Genomic DNA, 18,597 nt, shown 5'->3' with positions numbered 1-18,597 from the left:
AGGGCGATGACGAGCTCCTCAGGAGGTCGCGGGCATGGCGCCGGTTGAGGAGGCTAGCTTTGGGGAAGAGCTCGAGGTCGTCCATGGCGTCGGGTGCTCTCCTCCTGTTTGTTCCTGTTATGGAGCTAGAGAGGGAGTTGAGAGAGAGGAGAAGGAAACGGGAAGGAGGAAGGGTAGGGGCGACGTGGTCCTGGTCCAGTTGAGGCGCCAGCGAGCGATGGGAGGCCATGCCTCCTGGATCGGGCGCCATGGGTGCTCGGCTGCGGGCGATGGGCGGAGCTGCCGCTTGCGGGAGGCTCTCTGGGTCATCGGATCTAAGATCTGGCGGTCCAGATCGAGTGGGGATTGGTTGGTGGATCTGGCCAAGTGGAGGTACGGGACTGGGTGCGTGCTGATTGCGAGGGGAGAGCAGCGGCAGCTACGGGATGGAATGTATGGATGGGGCAACTTAGGTCTAGGGTTAGGTTATTTATATAGGTAGGTTGGTTAGCTTAGGGGCTATTCGGTCCCTCCAATCGTAATCGGACGGCCCGGAATAAATAGGTTAGGTACATGATGTCTACTACACAACCTTCTTCTTCTAGACGTTGTTGGGCCTCCAAGTGCAGAGGTTTGTAGGACATTAGCAAATTTCCCTCGAGTGGATGACCTAACGTTTATCAATCCGTAGGAGGCGTAGGATGAAGATGGTCTCTCTCAAGCAACCCTACAACCAAATAACAAAGAGTCTCTTGTGTCCCCAACACACCCAATACAATGGTAAATTGTATAGGTGCACTAGTTCGGCGAAGAGATGGTGATACAAGTGGTATATGGAATTGCAATGTGTTGAAACAAGGCCTAGGGTTCATACTTTCACTAGTGCAAGTTATCTCAACAACAATAACATAATTGGATCACATAACTATCCCTCAACATGCAACAAAGAGTCACTCCAAAGTCAATAATAGCGGAGAACGAACGAAGAGATTATGGTAGGGTAAGAAACCACCTCAAAGTTATTCTTTCCAATCAATCTGTTGGGCTATTCCTATAAGTGTCACAAACAGCCCTAGAGTTCGTACTAGAATAACACCTTAATACACAAATCAACCAAAACCCTAATGTCACCTAGATATTCCAATGTCACCTCAAGTATCCGTGGGTATGTATACGATATGCATCACGCAATCTCATATTCATCTATTCAAACCAACACAAAGTACTTCAAAGAGTGCCCCAAAGATTCTATCGGAGAATCACGACAAAAACTTGTGCCAACCCCTATGCATAGGTTCATGGGCGGAACCCGCAAGTTGATCACCAAAACATACATCAAGTGAATCACGTGATATCCCATTGTCACCACAGATACGCACGGCAAGACATGCATCAAGTGTTCTCAAATCTTTAAAGACTCAATCCCATAATATAACATCAAAGGGAAAACTCAATCCATTACAAGAGAGTAGAGGGGGAGAAACATCATAAGATCCAAGTATAATAGCAAAGCTCGCGATACATCAAGATCGTACCACCTCAAGAACACGAGAGAGAGAGAGAGCGATCAAACACATAGCTACTGGTACATACCCTCAGCCCCGAGGGAGAACTACCCCCTCCTCGTCATGGAGAGCACCGGGATGATGAAGATGGCCACCGGAGAGGGATTGCCCCCTCTGGTAGGGTGCCAGAACGGGTCTAGATTGGTTTTCGATAGCTTAGGAGGCTTCTGGCAGCGGAACTCCCGATCTATTGTGCTCCCCGATCGTTTTAGGGTATATGGAGATATATAGGCGGAAGAAGTACGTCAGGGGAGCCATGAGGGGCCCACGAGGGTGGAGGGCGCGCCCACCCCCTGCCTCGTGGCTTCCTCGTTGCTTCCCTTACGTGGACTCCATGTCTCCCGGGTTGCTTTCCTTCCAAAAATAAGTTCCGTGAAGTTCCAGATCAATTGGACTTCGTTTGATTTTATTTTTCTGTGATACTTTAAAACAAGGAAAAAACAGAAACTGGCACTGGGCTCTGGGTTAATAGGTTAGTCCCAAAAATCATATAAAATAGCATATAAATGCATATAAAACATCCAAGGTTGATAATATAATAGCATGGAACAATCAAAAATTATAGATACGTTGGAGACGTATCAGCATCCCCAAGCTTAATTCTTGCTCGTCCTCGAGTAGGTAAATGATAAAAAACAGAATTTTTGATGTGGAATTCTACCTAACATATTCATCATGTATTTCTGTTTATTGTAGCAAGAATATTCAGATCCATAAGATTCAAGACAAAAGTTTAATATTGACATAAACATAATAATACTTCAAGCATACTAACTAATCAATCATGTCTTCTCAAAATAACATGGCCAAAGAAAGTTCATCACTACAAAATCATATAGTTTAGTCATGCTCCATTTTCGTGACACAAGAATGCTCTCATCATGCACAACCCCGATGACAAGCCAAGCAATTGTTTCATACTTTAGTAGTCTCAAACCTATAAACTTTCACTCAATATATGAGCGCGAGCCATGGATATAGAACTATGGGTGGAATAGAATATGATGATGGGGGTTATGTGGAGAAGACAAAAAGGAGAAAGTCTCACATCGACGCGGCTAATCAATGGGCTGGGGAGATGCCCATCAATTGATGTCAATGCAAGGAGTAGGGATTTCCATGCAACGGATGCACTAGAGCTATAAATGTATGAAAGCTCAACAAAATAAACTAAGTGGGTGTGCATCCAACTTGCTTGCTCATGAAGACCTAGGGCACTTGAGGAGGCCCATTGTTGGAATATACAAGCCAAGTTAGATAATGAAAAATTCCCACTAGTATATGAAAGTGACAAAACAAGAGACTCTCTATCATGAGGATTATGGTGCTACTTTGAAGCACAAGTGTGGCAAAGGATAGTAGCATTGTCCTTCTCTCTTTTTCTCTCATTTTTTAGGGCCTTCTCTCTTTTTTATGGCCTTTCTCCCTTTTTTGGGGCCTTCTCCTTTTTTATGGCCTTTCTCTTCTTCCTTTTTTCCTCACTTGGGACAATGCTCTAGAAAATGATGATCATCACACTTCTATTTATTTTCAACTCAATGATTACAACTCGATGCTAGAACAAAAGATGACTCTATATGAATGCCTCTGGCGGTGTACCGAGATATGCAATGAACCAAGAGTGACATGTATGAAAGAATTATGAACGGTGGCTTTGCCACAAATACTATGTCAACTACATGATCATGCTAAGAAATATGACAATGATGAATGTGTCATGATAAACGGAATGGTGGAAAGTTGCATGGCAATATATCTCGGAATGGCTATGGAAATGCCATAATAGGTAGGTATGGTGGCTGTTTTGAGGAAGATATAAGGAGGTTTATGTGTGAAAGAGCGTATCATATCACGGGGTTTGGATGCACCAGTGAAGTTTGCACCAACTCTCAATGTGAGAAAGGGCAATGCACGGTACCGAAGAGGCAAGCAATGATGGAAGGGTGAGAGTGCGTATAATCCATGAACTCAACATTAGTCATAAAGAACTCACATACTTATTGGAAAAATCTACAATTCATCAAAAACCAAAGCACTATGCGCATGCTCCTAGGGGGGTAGATTGGTAGGAAAAGACCATCGCTCGTCCCCGAGCACCACTCATAAGGAAGACAATCAAATAACACCTCATGTTTCAAATTTGTTACACAACGTTTACCATACGTGCATGCTACGGGACTTGCAAACTTCAACACAAGTATTCCTCAAATTCACAACTACTAAACTAGCACAACTTTGATATTATTACCTCCATATCTCAAAACAATCATCAAGCATCAAACTTCTCTTAGTATTCAATGCACTTATATGAAAGTTTTTATTATATCCCTCTTGGATGCCCATCATATTAGGACTAGTTTCATAACCAAAGCAAACTACCATGCTGTTCTAAAGACTCTCAAAATAATATAAGTTGAGCATGAGAGATCAATTATTTCTTCAAAATAAAACCACCACCGTGCTCTAAAAAGATATAAGTCAAGCACTAGAGCAAATGACAAACTATTCCGAAAGATAAAAGTGAAGATCAATGAGTAGTCGAATAATTATGCAACTATGTGAAGACTATAACATTTAATAATTTCAGATCTTGGTATTTTATTCAAACAGCAATAAAAACAAAAGTAAATAAAATGACACACCAAGCAAAACACATATCATGTGGCGAATAAAAATATAGCTCCAAGTAAAGTTACCGATGAACGAAGACGAAAGAGGGGATGCCATCCGGGGCATACCCAAGCTTAGGCTCTTGGTTTTCCTTGAATATTACCTTGGGGTGCCTTGGGCATCCCCAAGCTTAGGCTCTTGCCACTCCTTATTCCATAGTCCATCGAATCTTTACCCAAAACTTGAAAACTTCACAACACAAAACATAGCAGAAAACTCGTAAGCTCCGGTAGCGAAAGAAAACAAAACACCACTTCAAGGTACTGTAATGAACTCATTCTTTATTTATATTGGTGTTAAACCTAATTATTTACAACTTCTCTATGGTTTATAATCTCTTTTACTAGACATAGATTCATCAAAATAAGCAAACAACACACAAAAAACAGAATCTGTCAAAAACAGAACAGTCTGTAGTAATCTGGATCAAACGTATACTTCTGGAAGTCATAAAATTCTCAAATAAATTTCTGGACCTGAGGAATTTATCTCGATAATCTCGATAAACTTCTGGAAGCGAACCGGTTGGAAAAGAATTGACATGATAATCTCGATAAACAAGGATTAGCATCCACATAGAAATATGAGAAAACCGCTTAGGGAAGGTATGGAATCAACACTTGACATTTATCGGCGTACTGGGAACCAGGGTAGCCAGACTTGCCTGCCTGCAGCCCATGGTGTGGCTCTATCAATGGCCTGGTACGACCCATCTTCAGCATTGACAAGACAAGACCCTTGCAAGGGACCATGCCTCGCGAGGCGGACGACACCAAGACGTTCGGAGGGAGCAGCCTGTAACACCCCGGATGTAACTTTCCCAATTTGTACTCCAACTCTTGTCGTTTCAGCGTTAAGTTATTTTATTTTCTCGGGTTCGGGTTTTTGTCTCCGTGTGTTGTTATCGTTGTCATGCATCTCATATCATGTCATCATGTGCATTGCATTTGCATACGTGTTCGTCTCATGCATTCGAGCATTTTCCCCGTTGTCCGTTTTGCATTCCGGCGCTTCGTTCCCCTCCGGTGGTCATTTCTACCTTTCTTTCGTGTGTGGGGATTAAACGTTTACTACCGGTAGACCGCCTGTCAAGTGTCGTATCATTTGGACTTCGTTTGATACTCCAACGGCTAACCGAGGGACCGAATAGGCCTCGTGTGTGTTGCAGCCCAACACCCCTCCAATTTGGCCCAAAACCCACCTAAACCTGCTCCATCATCTAGAGCGTTCGATCACGATCGCGTGGCCGAAAACCGCACCTCATTTGGACTCTCCTAGCTCCCTCTATGCCTATAAATAGACCCCCCCCCCGAAATTCGGATCTCCTTCTCTCCCAAACCCTAAAAATCCCCTCGCCGCCGCCGACGGACGTGTCCGCCCCGCTCCCCCCAGCCTGTCTCCACCTGCCACATGGCACTCGGGGCCCGCCGCCGCCGCGGCCCGCACGGGCCCGAGGCTGGCCCTCCCGCGCCGCCTCCCGGGCTGCGCCCCGCACCGCCGTCCTCCTCCAGCCCGTGCCGCCCGTGCCGCCCCTCTCCTCGCCCGCCGGCCGCCGCCCGCCGGATCTCCGCCGGCGCCGACCTCCGCTGCCGCCCGGCCCACTCCGCCGCCCGGCCGGCCTCGCCTCCACGCCGCCGCCCGAGCTCCGGTGGCCGCCGCCTCCTCCTCACCGCCTCGCCCTCGCCTTCTCCTCGCCGGCCCCGGCCACCAACGAGCTCGCCGGAGCAACAGTGCGCGCCGCCTCCTCGGTTCGTGCGCCGGGTCAAACCCTAGATACGGAGGTCGATTTCTTCTAAGTCCCTGATATTTTCTGTTCCAAGTGCTCCTATTCATGGCCGCGTAACTTTGCATCCGTAGCTCCGATTCATGCATATAGCATATCAAAATGTTCATCTCAGAGAGTACATCATTTTGTTCAATTGCATCATTTTCATTTGAGTTCATCTTGATGCCCGAAATGTTGTTAGAAGAGGGCTACTTGAGATAATTGTCAGATCTGCTACTCCATTTAGGTTTTTGTCATTTTTGCCATGATTAATGTGTGCATGCTATGCCCTGATGCTCTACATATGTTTTGTTAAGGGTTTTGTCATCTTTCTAGAGGTGCAACCCATGTGTTTTTCTGATGTGTGTGGTGACTAGTGCAATCTTGCAAAGTGGTGCACTTGTTAATTCTGTTTTCAGGGACTTAGCAATTCCACTAAGTCCTTGATCTGTTTATCTCATGATGCCATATGTTCATGTTGTTTCCTAGTGATCCGTGCCTCTTTTCAGGATGATCAGTAAGGATGTTTTGTTAATCTTGTAGTGCTCTATCCATCCATGTCTTTGTTTGCAATTATGGAGAACCCTAGCTTGAGTAAATCGAGCTCTACGTTTGCTACTTTGTGAATCTGGGCAGATTGTCAACTTGTTTGCAATTGTGCCGATGATGTTGTAGTTGATCCATGCATGCTATGCTATTGTTCTTGCCATGTCTAGCTTGCATTTTGTGTATTCTTGATGGGTGTATGCTTAGCTTGTCATTACTTGCACCGTAGTGAGTGCATCGAGCTCGTAAACATGCCTACTTGATATCTGTTTCAGCATGTGCCAGTTTTAACCAAGTCTGAAAACTGATTATGTTTTTGCTATGTTCACATGCTTGCAATTGTATTTTCTGATCCCCTTTGGCTCAAGGTCACTAAGGGACTTTTGTTAAGCTCTTTGAGTAGCTCCATGCCATGCTTTACTTTGCCATGTTCAGGTCTTGCAGCATGTAGTTTTGTGGCTCCGAAGAGTGCTACCTGATCTGAAATTCCAGACAAGTGTTAATTTCACTAAGTCTGAGATCTGTTTGCCATATGCATTTTTGCCATGCTTGTTTGAACCTGTTAATGGATGAATTGGCCGTAGATCAGTGCTAGACTTTTGTTAAAAATCTTGAATGCATCCCTGCCATATATTTTGTTGTCATGTTTGAGTGCTGTAGCATGTTCATCTCATTGCATTTAGTTGGCTACTTGCTGTAAATCGCAGACCGGTGCCATATTGGAATCGCTTGTCATTTCCAAACCGTAACTCCGATTCCGGCGTTCTTTATATCGTTTTCAAGCGATTTCATCTCATCTTTCCAGTGGCACACTTGGAATTCCATGTTGAGGCCAGGTTCATGCGTTTCCTGTCATATCTTGCATTTTGCATCCCGCATCGCATCCCGCATAGCATATCATCTTTGCATCATCTTGTTTGGTCCTTGCACGTGGTTGATTGTATCCTTGTTGCTTGTTTGTCTTGTTTGGGTAGAGCCGGGAGACGATTTCGCTAACGAGGAGCCCGTTGAGTTTGCTTTCGAGGATCCAGTCAACTCTGACAACTGTGCAGGCAAGATGATCATACCCTCGAAATCACTACTATCTTTGCTATGCTAGTTTGCTCGCTCTTTTGCTATGCCAATGCTACGATGCCTACCACTTGCTTTCAAGCTTCCCAAATTGCCATGTAAAACCTCTAACCCACCATGTCCTAGCAAACCGTTGATTGGCTATGTTACCGCTTTGCTCAGCCCCTCTTATAGCGTTGCTAGTTGCAGGTGAAGATTGGAGGCCGTTCCTTGTTGGAACATTTATTTACTTGTTGGGATATCATTATATTGCTATGTTATCTTAATGCATCTATATACTTGGTAAAGGGTGGAAGGCTCGGCCGCTCGCCTAGTGTTTTGTTCCACTATTGCCGCCCTAGTTTCCGTCATATCGGTGTTATGTTCCCGGATTTTGCGTTCCTTACGCGGTTGGGTTATAATGGGAACCCCTTGATAGTTCGCCTTGATTAAAGCTTTTCCAGCAATGCCCAACATTGGTTTTACCATTTGCCACCTAGACTCTTTTTCCCTTGGGTTTCCGGAGCCCGAGGGTCATCTTATTTAACCCCCCCCGGGCCAGTGCTCCTCTGAGTGTTGGTCCGAACCAGGCAGCCTGCGGGGCCACCTCGGGGAAACTCGAGGGTTGGTTTTACTCGTAGCTTGACCTATCTGAGTGTGCCCTGAGAACGAGATATGTGAAGCTCCTATTGGGATTTGTCGGCACATTCGGGCGGTGTTGCTGGTCTTGTTTTAACCTGTCGAAGTGTCTTGAAGAACCGAGATACCAAGTCTGATCGGAACGTCTTGGGAGGAGGTGTATTCCTTCGTTGACCGTGAGAGCTTGTCATGGGCTAAGTTGGGACTCCCCTGCAGGGATTTGAACTTTCAAAAGCCGTGCCCGCGGTTATGGGCATATGAGAATTTGTTAATGTCCGGTTGTAGATAACTTGAACCTTAACTTAATTAAAATGAATCAACCGAGTGTGTTACCATGATGGCCTCTTCTCGGCGGAGTCCGGGAAGCGGACACGGTGTTGGAGTTATGTTTGTGCAGGTTGCTCTCTAGTTTCTCGCTCGCACTTTGCCTCCTCTTCTCGCCCTCTTTTGCGAATAAGTTAGCCACCATATTTGCTAGTCGCTTGCTGCAGCTCCACTCATATTTACCTTGCCATACAAATAGTCTTGATCGCGAGGGTGCGAGATTGCTGAGTCCCTGTGGCTCACAGATTACTATTACACCAGATGCAGGGCCTGATGATTCCGCTCCAGGAGACGCGCTTGAGCTCAAGTGGGAGTTCGACGAGGACTCTCAACATTACTATGTTTCCTTTCCCGATGATCAGTAGTGGTGCCCAGTTGGGGGTGATTGGGACCGTGTCGCATGTTGGGTTATCTTTTATTTTGGCGCCGTAGTCGGGCCATGAGTGTTTGGATGATGTAATGTTATTTATGTACTTGATTGACGTGGCGAGTGTAAGCCAACTATGTTATCTCCCCTTTTATTATCATATTACATGGGATGTTGTGAAGATTGCCTAACTTGCGACATATGCCTTCAATGCGATTATGCCTCTAAGTCATGCCTCGACACGTGGGAGATATAGTCGCATCGAGCGTGTTACAAGTTGGTAATCAGAGCCTTCCCCGACCTTAGGAGACCCATTGCTTGATCGTTTTTAGCGGCCGAGTTGTGTCTAGAAAAATGTTTTGAGTCATTTAGGAATTATATATCAGAGAGTTTAGGAATTCTTTTTACTTCCCAGTATCCTCATCGCTCTGGTAAGGCATCCTGACGTAGAGTTTTGACTCTTCTCTTCTCAAATTTCACTAAAAAAATTTAGGATCACGCGGGTATCTTGGAATCGTTCCGATGGTTTTATGATGAGAACATTGTCTTGGTGCCTCCTGTCAGGGGTTTAGTGGAAGTGTCCCAGGGAGTTGAGCTCTGAGGTGTTGTCATCATAATTTTATCGTTGCAGTTCTGGAATACCTGAGTTTAGTACGCCGACATCGAAAATCTCTTTTATGCAGTTCATTGGTGAGATAACCTCGACGCCACCCAGTACTGGGGCTGGAGTTCGGGAGTATCGCCATAACTTGTATAACGTATGCTTTTCGAAGGTTGAGGTAGATGGTTTCCAAAGGTTTCTCGGTTATGTGTTGAAGGATGGATATAGCTGGATGTAGGATTTGCTAGTTTGGGTGAGATGTTATGCTTCATCTGTATCCCCAACACCTGATTGCATAACCGGAAAGGTTCGGGAGTTTCATAGGTGGGAATTCTAGTAGCTCTAGTTCTTCTTCCACGAATATTGGTTTGAGATTGGGATTTCTTACCGATTATTCGTTCTTGATCCGTACCTTGTTGATTTATTTCTCTACCTTAATTCTATGTGGCTTCTCAATTTATGGATATGTGACCATTTCAAGAGGAATGCATTCGTTCATTTTGTTCGGATGTGAAGACTATATGTTGCAATTTTCATTCCATTGGATTCAGCTTCAATATTTGTCTATCAATGTGCTAATGGATGTCAACCTCTTCAGGATGGCTCCTCCAACGCGCACGACTCCGAATCCTGATCCGCCACCACCTCCACCTCCTCCAGAGGCATGGCAAGCTGTGATGGCCGCAACCAATGCAAACACTCAGTTGATCATGCAAATTCTCCAAGAGCGCAATCAAGGCAACAATCAGAATCACTTTGCTACACTCAACCAGTTCCTTGCTAACGGGCCAAAGACTTTCAGCAATTGTGTTGAGGCAACCGATGCTGACGATTGGCTTGTGGATCTGTGCAAGCATTTCGAGTGCAGTAACGTCAGGCCTGAGGACTTTGTCAAGTTCGCTTCCTTCCAACTCAAAGATCAAGCTGCAGAATGGTTCCAGCAGTACAAGGACTCCAGAGGTGGACGTGTTATTACTTGGGATGATTTCCGTCAAGATTTCCGAACTCATCATATTCCCCAGAGCGTGGTTGAAAGCAAGCGTGAGGAATTCCACAACCTGAAGCAAGGCTCTTTGTCTGTCTATGACTACAACAAGTTGTTCCAGAAGCTCGCCCGCTTTGCCAAGCAGGACGTACCTGATGAGAAGAGCATGATATATCAGTTGAGGGGTGGTCTCAGGGAAGAAATTCAGCTAGCTCTTGTCCTCTTTGAGCCCTTGAGGTACGATGAGTTCTACAACATGGCACTGAAGCAAGAGGCTACTCAGTTGAGGTGTGATGCTTCCAAGAAGCGAGCCAGAGATGTTACTCCTTCTTCCTCTACTCAAGTGGCCAAGCAGCCGAAGTATTGGCTTCCTCCTCCTCCGTTCCGTCAGCCGTTTCAGCAGAAGAGCAAAGGTGGCAGTGGATCTTCCCACCCCCCCAACCCCGGCTTTTCAGAACAAGACTTCGTCTCAAGCTCCAAGATCGAGTGCTCCGTATCACCGTCCGGTTTCAGAGGTCACGTGCAACAAGTGCCAACAGAAAGGTCACTATGCAAACAAGTGTTTCAACCAGAGGCGTCTTCCTCCTCCTCCTCCTCCTCCTGTCAGATCGGCAAGTACAGCTGTGGTCAAGCATAACCCCAAGCACGCCAAGGTCAACTTGATGAATGCAACTCAGGGAGAGGACTCGTTAGATGTCATCATGGGTAACCTTCCTGTTAATGATATTCCTGCTAAAGTTCTTTTTGACACGGGTGCATCGCATTGTTTCATGTCAAAGCCATTTTTACCAAGCATGAGTTCGTTTCTTCTCATTTGGGTAAACAAATGGATATCGTTTCTCCTGGCAAATGTTTGAGTGCAAGTCTAGAGGTGCCAGATGTTACTATCACATTGGGCGATTACAAGTTCCTTTATTCCCCAATGGTTCTTGGTAACTCGGATATTGATCTTATTCTCGGAATGGATTGGCTTTCTAAGCACAAGCCTCAACTTGATTGTGCAGCCAGGAAGATTCAATTGACTCATTTGCCTGAGGATGTAATTGTCTTTGCCGCTCGTGATGATACTATCCATCTGTTTTATCTCAATGAGAAGGGTGAATTGGATGCCATCTCGCAAATTCCAGTCATTTGTGAATATCAAGACGTCTTTCTAAAAGAGCTTCCAGGAATGCCTCCGCACCGGCCAGTTGAATTCGTTATTGATCTTGAGCCTGGCACGGAACCTGTATGCAAACGTCCTTAGAAGCTCGGACCTGAAGAGTTGAAGGAGCTGAAGAAGCAACTCGATATTCAAGAGAAGATGGGTCTCATCCAGCCTAGTTCTTCTCCGTGGGGTTGTGGTGTTCTTTTTGTGAAGAAGAAGGATGGAACGGACCGACTTTGCGTTGATTATCGTCCATTGAACAAGAAGACCATCAAGAACAAATATCCACTTCCCAACATCAATGAGCTGTTCGAACAACTCAAAGGTGCCCAAGTATTCTCCAAGCTTGATCTCCGTATGGGTTACCATCAGATTCGAATCCGTGAGCAAGATATTCCCAAGACGGCTTTCAGGACAAGCTATGGTTCATATGAATACACTGTCATGTCTTTTGGCCTCGTCAACGCTCCTCCGACGTTCTCTCACATGATGAATTTCATCTTCAACGCCTACACCAATGACTTCGTTTTGGTCTATCTTGACGACATTCTGGTTTTCTCCAAGAACAAGGAAGATCATGCCAAGCACTTGCGTTTGGTACTCGATAAGCTTAGAGAACATCAGTTCTACGCCAAGTTCTTCAAGTGTGAATTTTGGCTCGATGAGGTTCTTTATCTTGGTCATATCGTCTCTGCCAAGGGCATTGCCATGAATCCTGAGAAGGTGTCTGCAATTGTGAATTGGGAACCTCCTCAGAACGTGAAGCAACTCCGTAGCTTCCTCGGTCTTGCAAGCTATTGCCGAAGATTCATTGAAAACTTTTCTAAGATCGCGAAGCCTCTCTCAAATCTTCTTCAGAAGCACGTCAAGTACGTTTGGTCTCCGGAATGTGACATTGCTTTCAACACTTTGAAAGAGAAATTGATCACTGCTCCAGTTCTGACTCCGCCTGATGAATCCAAGCCGTACGAGGTCTTTTGTGATGCCTCTCTCCAAGGTCTTGGCGCAGTTTTGATGCAAGAGAAGAAAGTTGTTGCTTATACCTCTCGCCAGTTGAAGCCTAATGAGAAGAACTACCCCACTCATGATCTCGAGTTGGCGGCAGTTGTGCATGCTCTTTTGACTTGGAGACATCTTCTATTGGGAAGAAAAGTGGACATTTTCACTGATCACAAGAGTCTCAAGTACATCTTCACTCAGCCTAATCTCAACCTCAGGCAAACTCGATGGGTCGAAATGATTCAAGAGTATAATCCGAGTATTGAGTATACTCCAGGCAAGGCCAATGTGATTGCTGACGCATTGAGCAGAAAGGCTTACTGCAACAGTCTGATTGTCAAGCCTTATCAACCTGAGCTTTGTGAAGCTTTCCGCAAACTTAATCTGCAAGTTGTTCCTCAAGATTTCCTCGCCAACCTTCAAGTCTCTCCTACCTTGGAAGACCAGATTCGCCAAGCCCAGCTTCTTGATGCTATGGTGAAAAAGGTGAAGATTGGGATTGCCAAGAGTCGACCCAAGTACAAGTGCTACCGCCTTGATGACAAAGATACTCTCTTCTTCGAGGATCGTATTGTTGTTCCAAAAGGTGACCTCCGTAAAGTGATCATGAACGAGGCTCACAATTCTCTCCTCTCCATCCACCCTGGGAGCACGAAGATGTATCAGGACCTTAAGCAAGCTTATTGGTGGACTTGAATGAAGCGCGAGATTGCTCAATTCATGAATGAATGTGATGTCTGCAGAAGAGTGAAGGCAGAACACCAAAGGCCAGCAGGTCTCCTCCAACCTCTTGCCATTCCAGAATGGAAGTTTGACCACATTGAAATGGACTTCGTGACTGGGTTTCCAGAGTCCAAGCGTGGCGATGATGCTATATTCGTTGTCATCGATAAACTCACCAAAGTGGCTCATTTTCTGCCTATCAAAGAGTCGATCACTGCAGCTCAATTGGCGGAACTCTATACCTCTCGTATTGTCTCTCTGCACGGTATTCCACAAGTGATCTCTTCAGACCATGGCAACATCTTTACCTCGAAGTTTTGGGATTCTTTTCAGAAGGCCATGGGCACGAACATCCGCTTCAGCACAGCTTTCCATCCTCAAACTAGCGGTCAAGTCGAGCGTGCCAACCAGATTATTGAAGATATGCTCAGGGCTTGTGTGATCTCCTTCGGCATGAAGTGGGAGGATTGCCTTCCTTATGCTGAATTTTCCTACAACAACAGTTTTCAAGCAAGTTCGGGCAAGGCCCCATTTGAAATTCTGTATGGCAGGAAGTGCCGTACCCCTCTCAACTGGTCTGAAACCAGTGAACGTCAGCTTTTGGGTAATGACTTCATCAAAAAGGTAGAGGAAATGTGCAAAGTTATTCGTGATAACCTCAAAGCAGCCCAATCCCGCCAGAAGAGCTACTATGATAGTAAGCATCGTGATTTGGCTTTCGAGATCGGAGATCATGTTTACCTCCGCGTCTCTCCTATGAAAGGTACTCGTCGCTTCGGTATCAAAGGGAAGCTTGTCCCTAGATACGTGGGACCTTTCAAGATTGTCAGCAAGAGAGGCGACCTCGCATATCAACTCGAGCTTCCTTCAAACTTTGCAAATGTTCATGACGTGTTCCATGTCTCTCAGCTTCGAAAGTGCTTCAAGACTCCTGACCGCACTGTCAACTTCGAGGACATTGAGCTCCAAGAAGATCTATCCTATCGTGAGCACCCCATGGCTATTCTGGAAGAGACTGAACGCAAGACTCGCAACAAGTCAATCAAATTTCTCAAAGTCAAGTGGTCACACCATTTCGACCGTGAAGCTACCTGGGAACGCGAGGATCACCTCCGTTCTGAGTACCCGGCATTCTTTCAGTCCTAGATCTCGGGACGAGATCCTTTCGTAGTGGTGGAGTGTTGTAACACCCCGGATGTAACTTTCCCAATTTGTACTCCAACTCTTGCCGTTTCGGCGTTAAGTTATTTTATTTTCTCGGGTTCGGGTTTGTGTCTCCGTGTGTTGTTATCGTTGTCATGCATCTCATATCATGTCATCATGTGCATTGAATTTGCATACGTGTTCGTCTCATGCATTCGAGCATTTTCCCCGTTGTCCGTTTTGCATTCCGGCGCTTCGTTCCCCTCCGGTGATCATTTCTACCTTTCTTTCGTGTGTGGGGATTAAACGTTTACTGCCGGTAGACCGCCTGTCAAGTTTCGTATTATTTGGACTTCGTTTGATACTCCAACGGTTAACCGAGGGACCAAATAGGCCTCGTGTGTGTTGCAGCCCAACACCCCTCCAATTTGGCCGAAAACCCACCTAAACCTGCTCCATCACGATCGCGTGGCCGAAAACCGCACCTCATTTGGACTCTCCTAGCTCCCTCTATGCCTATAAATAGACCCCCCCAAAATTCGGATCTCCTTCTCTCCCAAACACTAAAAATCCCCTCGCCGCCGCCGCCGGACGAAATCCCGCCGACGGACGTGTCCGCCCCGCTCCTCCCGGCCTGTCTCCGCCTGCCACGTGGCACTCGGCGCCCGCCGCCGCCGCGGCCCGCACGGGCCCGAGGCCGGCCCTCCCGCGCCGCCTCCCGGGCCGCGCCCCGCGCCGCCGTCCTCCTCCAGCCCGCGCCGCCTCCCGGGCCGCGCCCCGCGCCGCCGTCCTCCTCCAGCCCGTGCCGCCCCTCTCCTCGCCCGCCGGATCACCGCCGGCGCTTACCTCCGCTGTCGCCCGGCCCACTCCGTCGCCCGGCCGGCCTCGCCTCCACGCCGCCACCCGAGCTCCGGTGGCCGCCGCCCCCTCCTCACCGCCTCGCCCTCGCCTTCTCCTCGCAGGCCCCGGCCACCAACGAGCTCGCCGGAGCAACAGTGCGCGCTGCCGCCCCGGTTCGCGCGCCGGGTCAAACCCTAGATCCGGAGGTCGATTTCTTCCAAGTCCCTGATATTTTCTGTTCCAAGTTCTCCTGTTCATGGCCCCGTAACTTTGCATCCGTACTCCGATTCATGCATATAGCATATCAAAATGTTCATCTCAGAGAGTACATCATTTTGTTCCATTGCATCATTTTCATTTGAGTTCATCTTGATGCCCGAAATGCTGTTAGAAGAGGGCTACTTGAGATAATTGTTAGATCTGCTACTCCATTTAGGTTTTTGTCATTTTTGCCATGATTAATGTGTGCATGCTATGCCCTGATGCTCTACATATGTTTTGTTAAGGGTTTTGTCATCTTTCCAGAGGTGCAACCCATGTATTTTTCTGATGTGTGTGGTGACTAGTGCAAGCTTGCAAAGTGGTGCACTTGTTAATTCTGTTTTCAGGGACTTAGCAATTCCACTAAGTCCTTGATCTGTTTATCTCATGATGCCATATGTTCATGTTGTTTCCTAGTGATCCGTGCCTCTTTTGAGGATGATCAGTAAGGATGTTTTGTTAATATTGTAGTGCTCTATCTATCCATGTCTTTGTTTGAAATTATGGAGCACCCTAGCTTGAGTAAATCGAGCTCTACTTTTGCTACTTTGTGAATCTGGGTAGATTGTCAACTTGTTTGCAATTGATGCTATGCTATTGTTCTTGCCATGTCTAGCTTGAATTTTGTGTATTCTTGATGGTTGTATGCTTAGCTTGTCATGACTTGCACCGTAGTGAGTGCATCGAGCTCGTAAACATGCCTACTTGATATCTGTTTCAGCATGTACCAGTTTTCACCAAGTTTGAAAACTGATTATGTTTTTGCTATGTTCACATGCTTGCAATTGTATTTTCTGATCCCCTTTGGCTCAAGGTCACTAAGGGACTTTTGTTAAGCTCTTTGAGTAGCTCCATGCCATGCTTTACTTTGCCATGTTCAGGTCCTGTAGCATGTAGTTTTGTGGCTCCGAAGAGTGCTACCTGATCTGAAATTCCAGACAAGTGTTAATTTCACTAAGTCTGAGATCTGTTTGCCATATGCATTTTTTCCATGCTTGTTTGAACCTGTTAATGGATGAATTGGCCGTAGCTCAGTGCTAGACTTTTGTTAAGAATCTTGAATGAATCCCTGCCATGTATTTTTTTGTCATGTTTGAGTGCTGTAGCATGTTCATCTCATTGCATTTAGTTGGCTACTTGTTGTAAATCGCAGACCGGTGCCATATTGGAATCGCTTGTCATTTCCAAACCGTAACTCCGATTCCGGCGTTCTTTATATCGTTTTCAAGCGATTTCATCTCATATTTCCAGTGGCACACTTGGAATTCCATGTTGAGGCCAGGTTCATGCGTTTCCTGTCATATCTTGCATTTTGCATCCCACATCGCATCCCGCATAGCATATCATCTTTGCATCATCTTGTTTGGTCCTTGCACGTGGTTGATTGTATCCTTGTTGCTTGTTTGTCTTGTTTGGGTAGAGCCGGGAGACGAGTTCGCTAACGAGGAGCCCGTTGAGTTTGCTTTCGAGGATCCAGTCAACTCTGACAACTGTGCAGGCAAGATGATCATACCCTCGAAATCACTACTATCTTTGCTATGCTAGTTTGCTCGCTCTTTTTCTATGCCAATGCTATGATGCCTACCACTTGCTTTCAAGCCTCCCAAATTGCCATGTAAAACCTCTAACCCACCATGTCCTAGAAAACCGTTGATTGGCTATGTTACCGCTTTGCTCAGCCCCTCTTATAGCGTTGCTAGTTGCAGGTGAAGATTGGAGGCCGTTCCTTGTTGGAACATTTATTTACTTGTTGGGATATAATTATATTGCTATGTTATCTTAATGCATCTATATACTTGGTAAAGGGTGGAAGGCTCGGCCGCTCGCCTAGTGTTTTGTTCCACTCTTGCCGCCCTAGTTTCCGTCATATCGGTGTTATGTTCCCGGATTTTGCGTTCCTTATGCGGTTGGGTTATAATGGGAACCCCTTGATAGTTCGCCTTGATTAAAGGTTTTCCAGCAATGCCCAACCTTGGTTTTACCATTTGCCACCTAGCCTCTTTTTCCCTTGGGTTTCCGAAGCCCGAGGGTCATCTTATTTAAAACCCCCCGGGCCAGTGCTCCTCTGAGTGTTGGTCCGAACTAGGCAGCCTGCAGGGCCACCTCAGGTAAACTCGAGGGTTGGTTTTACTCGTAGCTTGACCTATCTGAGTGTGCCCTGAGAACGAGATGTGTGCAGCTGCAATCGGGATTTGTCGGCACATTCGGGCGGTGTTGCTGGTCTTGTTGTAACCTGTCGAAGTGTCTTGAAGAACCGAGATACCGAGTCTGATCGGAACGTCTTGGGAGGAGGCCTATTCCTTCGTTGACCGTGAGAGCCTGTCATGGGCTAAGTTGGGACTCCTCTGCAGGGATTTGAACTTTCGAAAGCCATGCCCGCGGTTATGGGCAGATGGGAATTTGTTAATGTCCGGTCGTAGATAACTTGAACCTTAACTTAATTAAAATGAATCAACCGAGTGTGTTACCGTGATGGCCTCTTCTCGGCGGAGTCCGGGAAGCGGACACGGTGTTGGAGTTATGTTTGCGCAGGTTGCTCTCTAGTTTCTCACTCGTGCTTTGCCTCCTCTTCTCGCTCTCTTTTGCGAATAAGTTAGCCACCATATTTGCTAGTCGCTTGCTGCAGCTCCACTCATATTTACCTTGCCATACCTATAAGCTTAAATAGTCTTGATCACGAGGGTGCGAGATTGCTGAGTCCCTGTGGCTCACAGATTACTATTACACCAGATGCAGGGCCAGATGATTCTGCTCCAGGAGACGCGCTTGAGCTCAAGTGGGAGTTCGACGAGGACTCTCAACGTTACTATGTTTCCTTTCCCGATGATCAGTAGTGGTGCCCAGTTGGGGGTGATTGGGACCGTGTCGCATGTTGGGTTATCTTTTATTTTGGCGCCGTAGTCGGGCCATGAGTGTTTGGATGATGTAATGTTATTTATGTACTTGATTGACGTGGCGAGTGTAAGCCAACTATGTTATCTCCCCTTTTATTA

Source organism: Triticum urartu, chromosome 6, assembly GCF_003073215.2.
Source record: "Triticum urartu cultivar G1812 chromosome 6, Tu2.1, whole genome shotgun sequence".
NCBI classification, from domain to species: domain Eukaryota; kingdom Viridiplantae; phylum Streptophyta; class Magnoliopsida; order Poales; family Poaceae; genus Triticum; species Triticum urartu.
Note: the sequence above shows the minus strand (reverse complement) of the source record.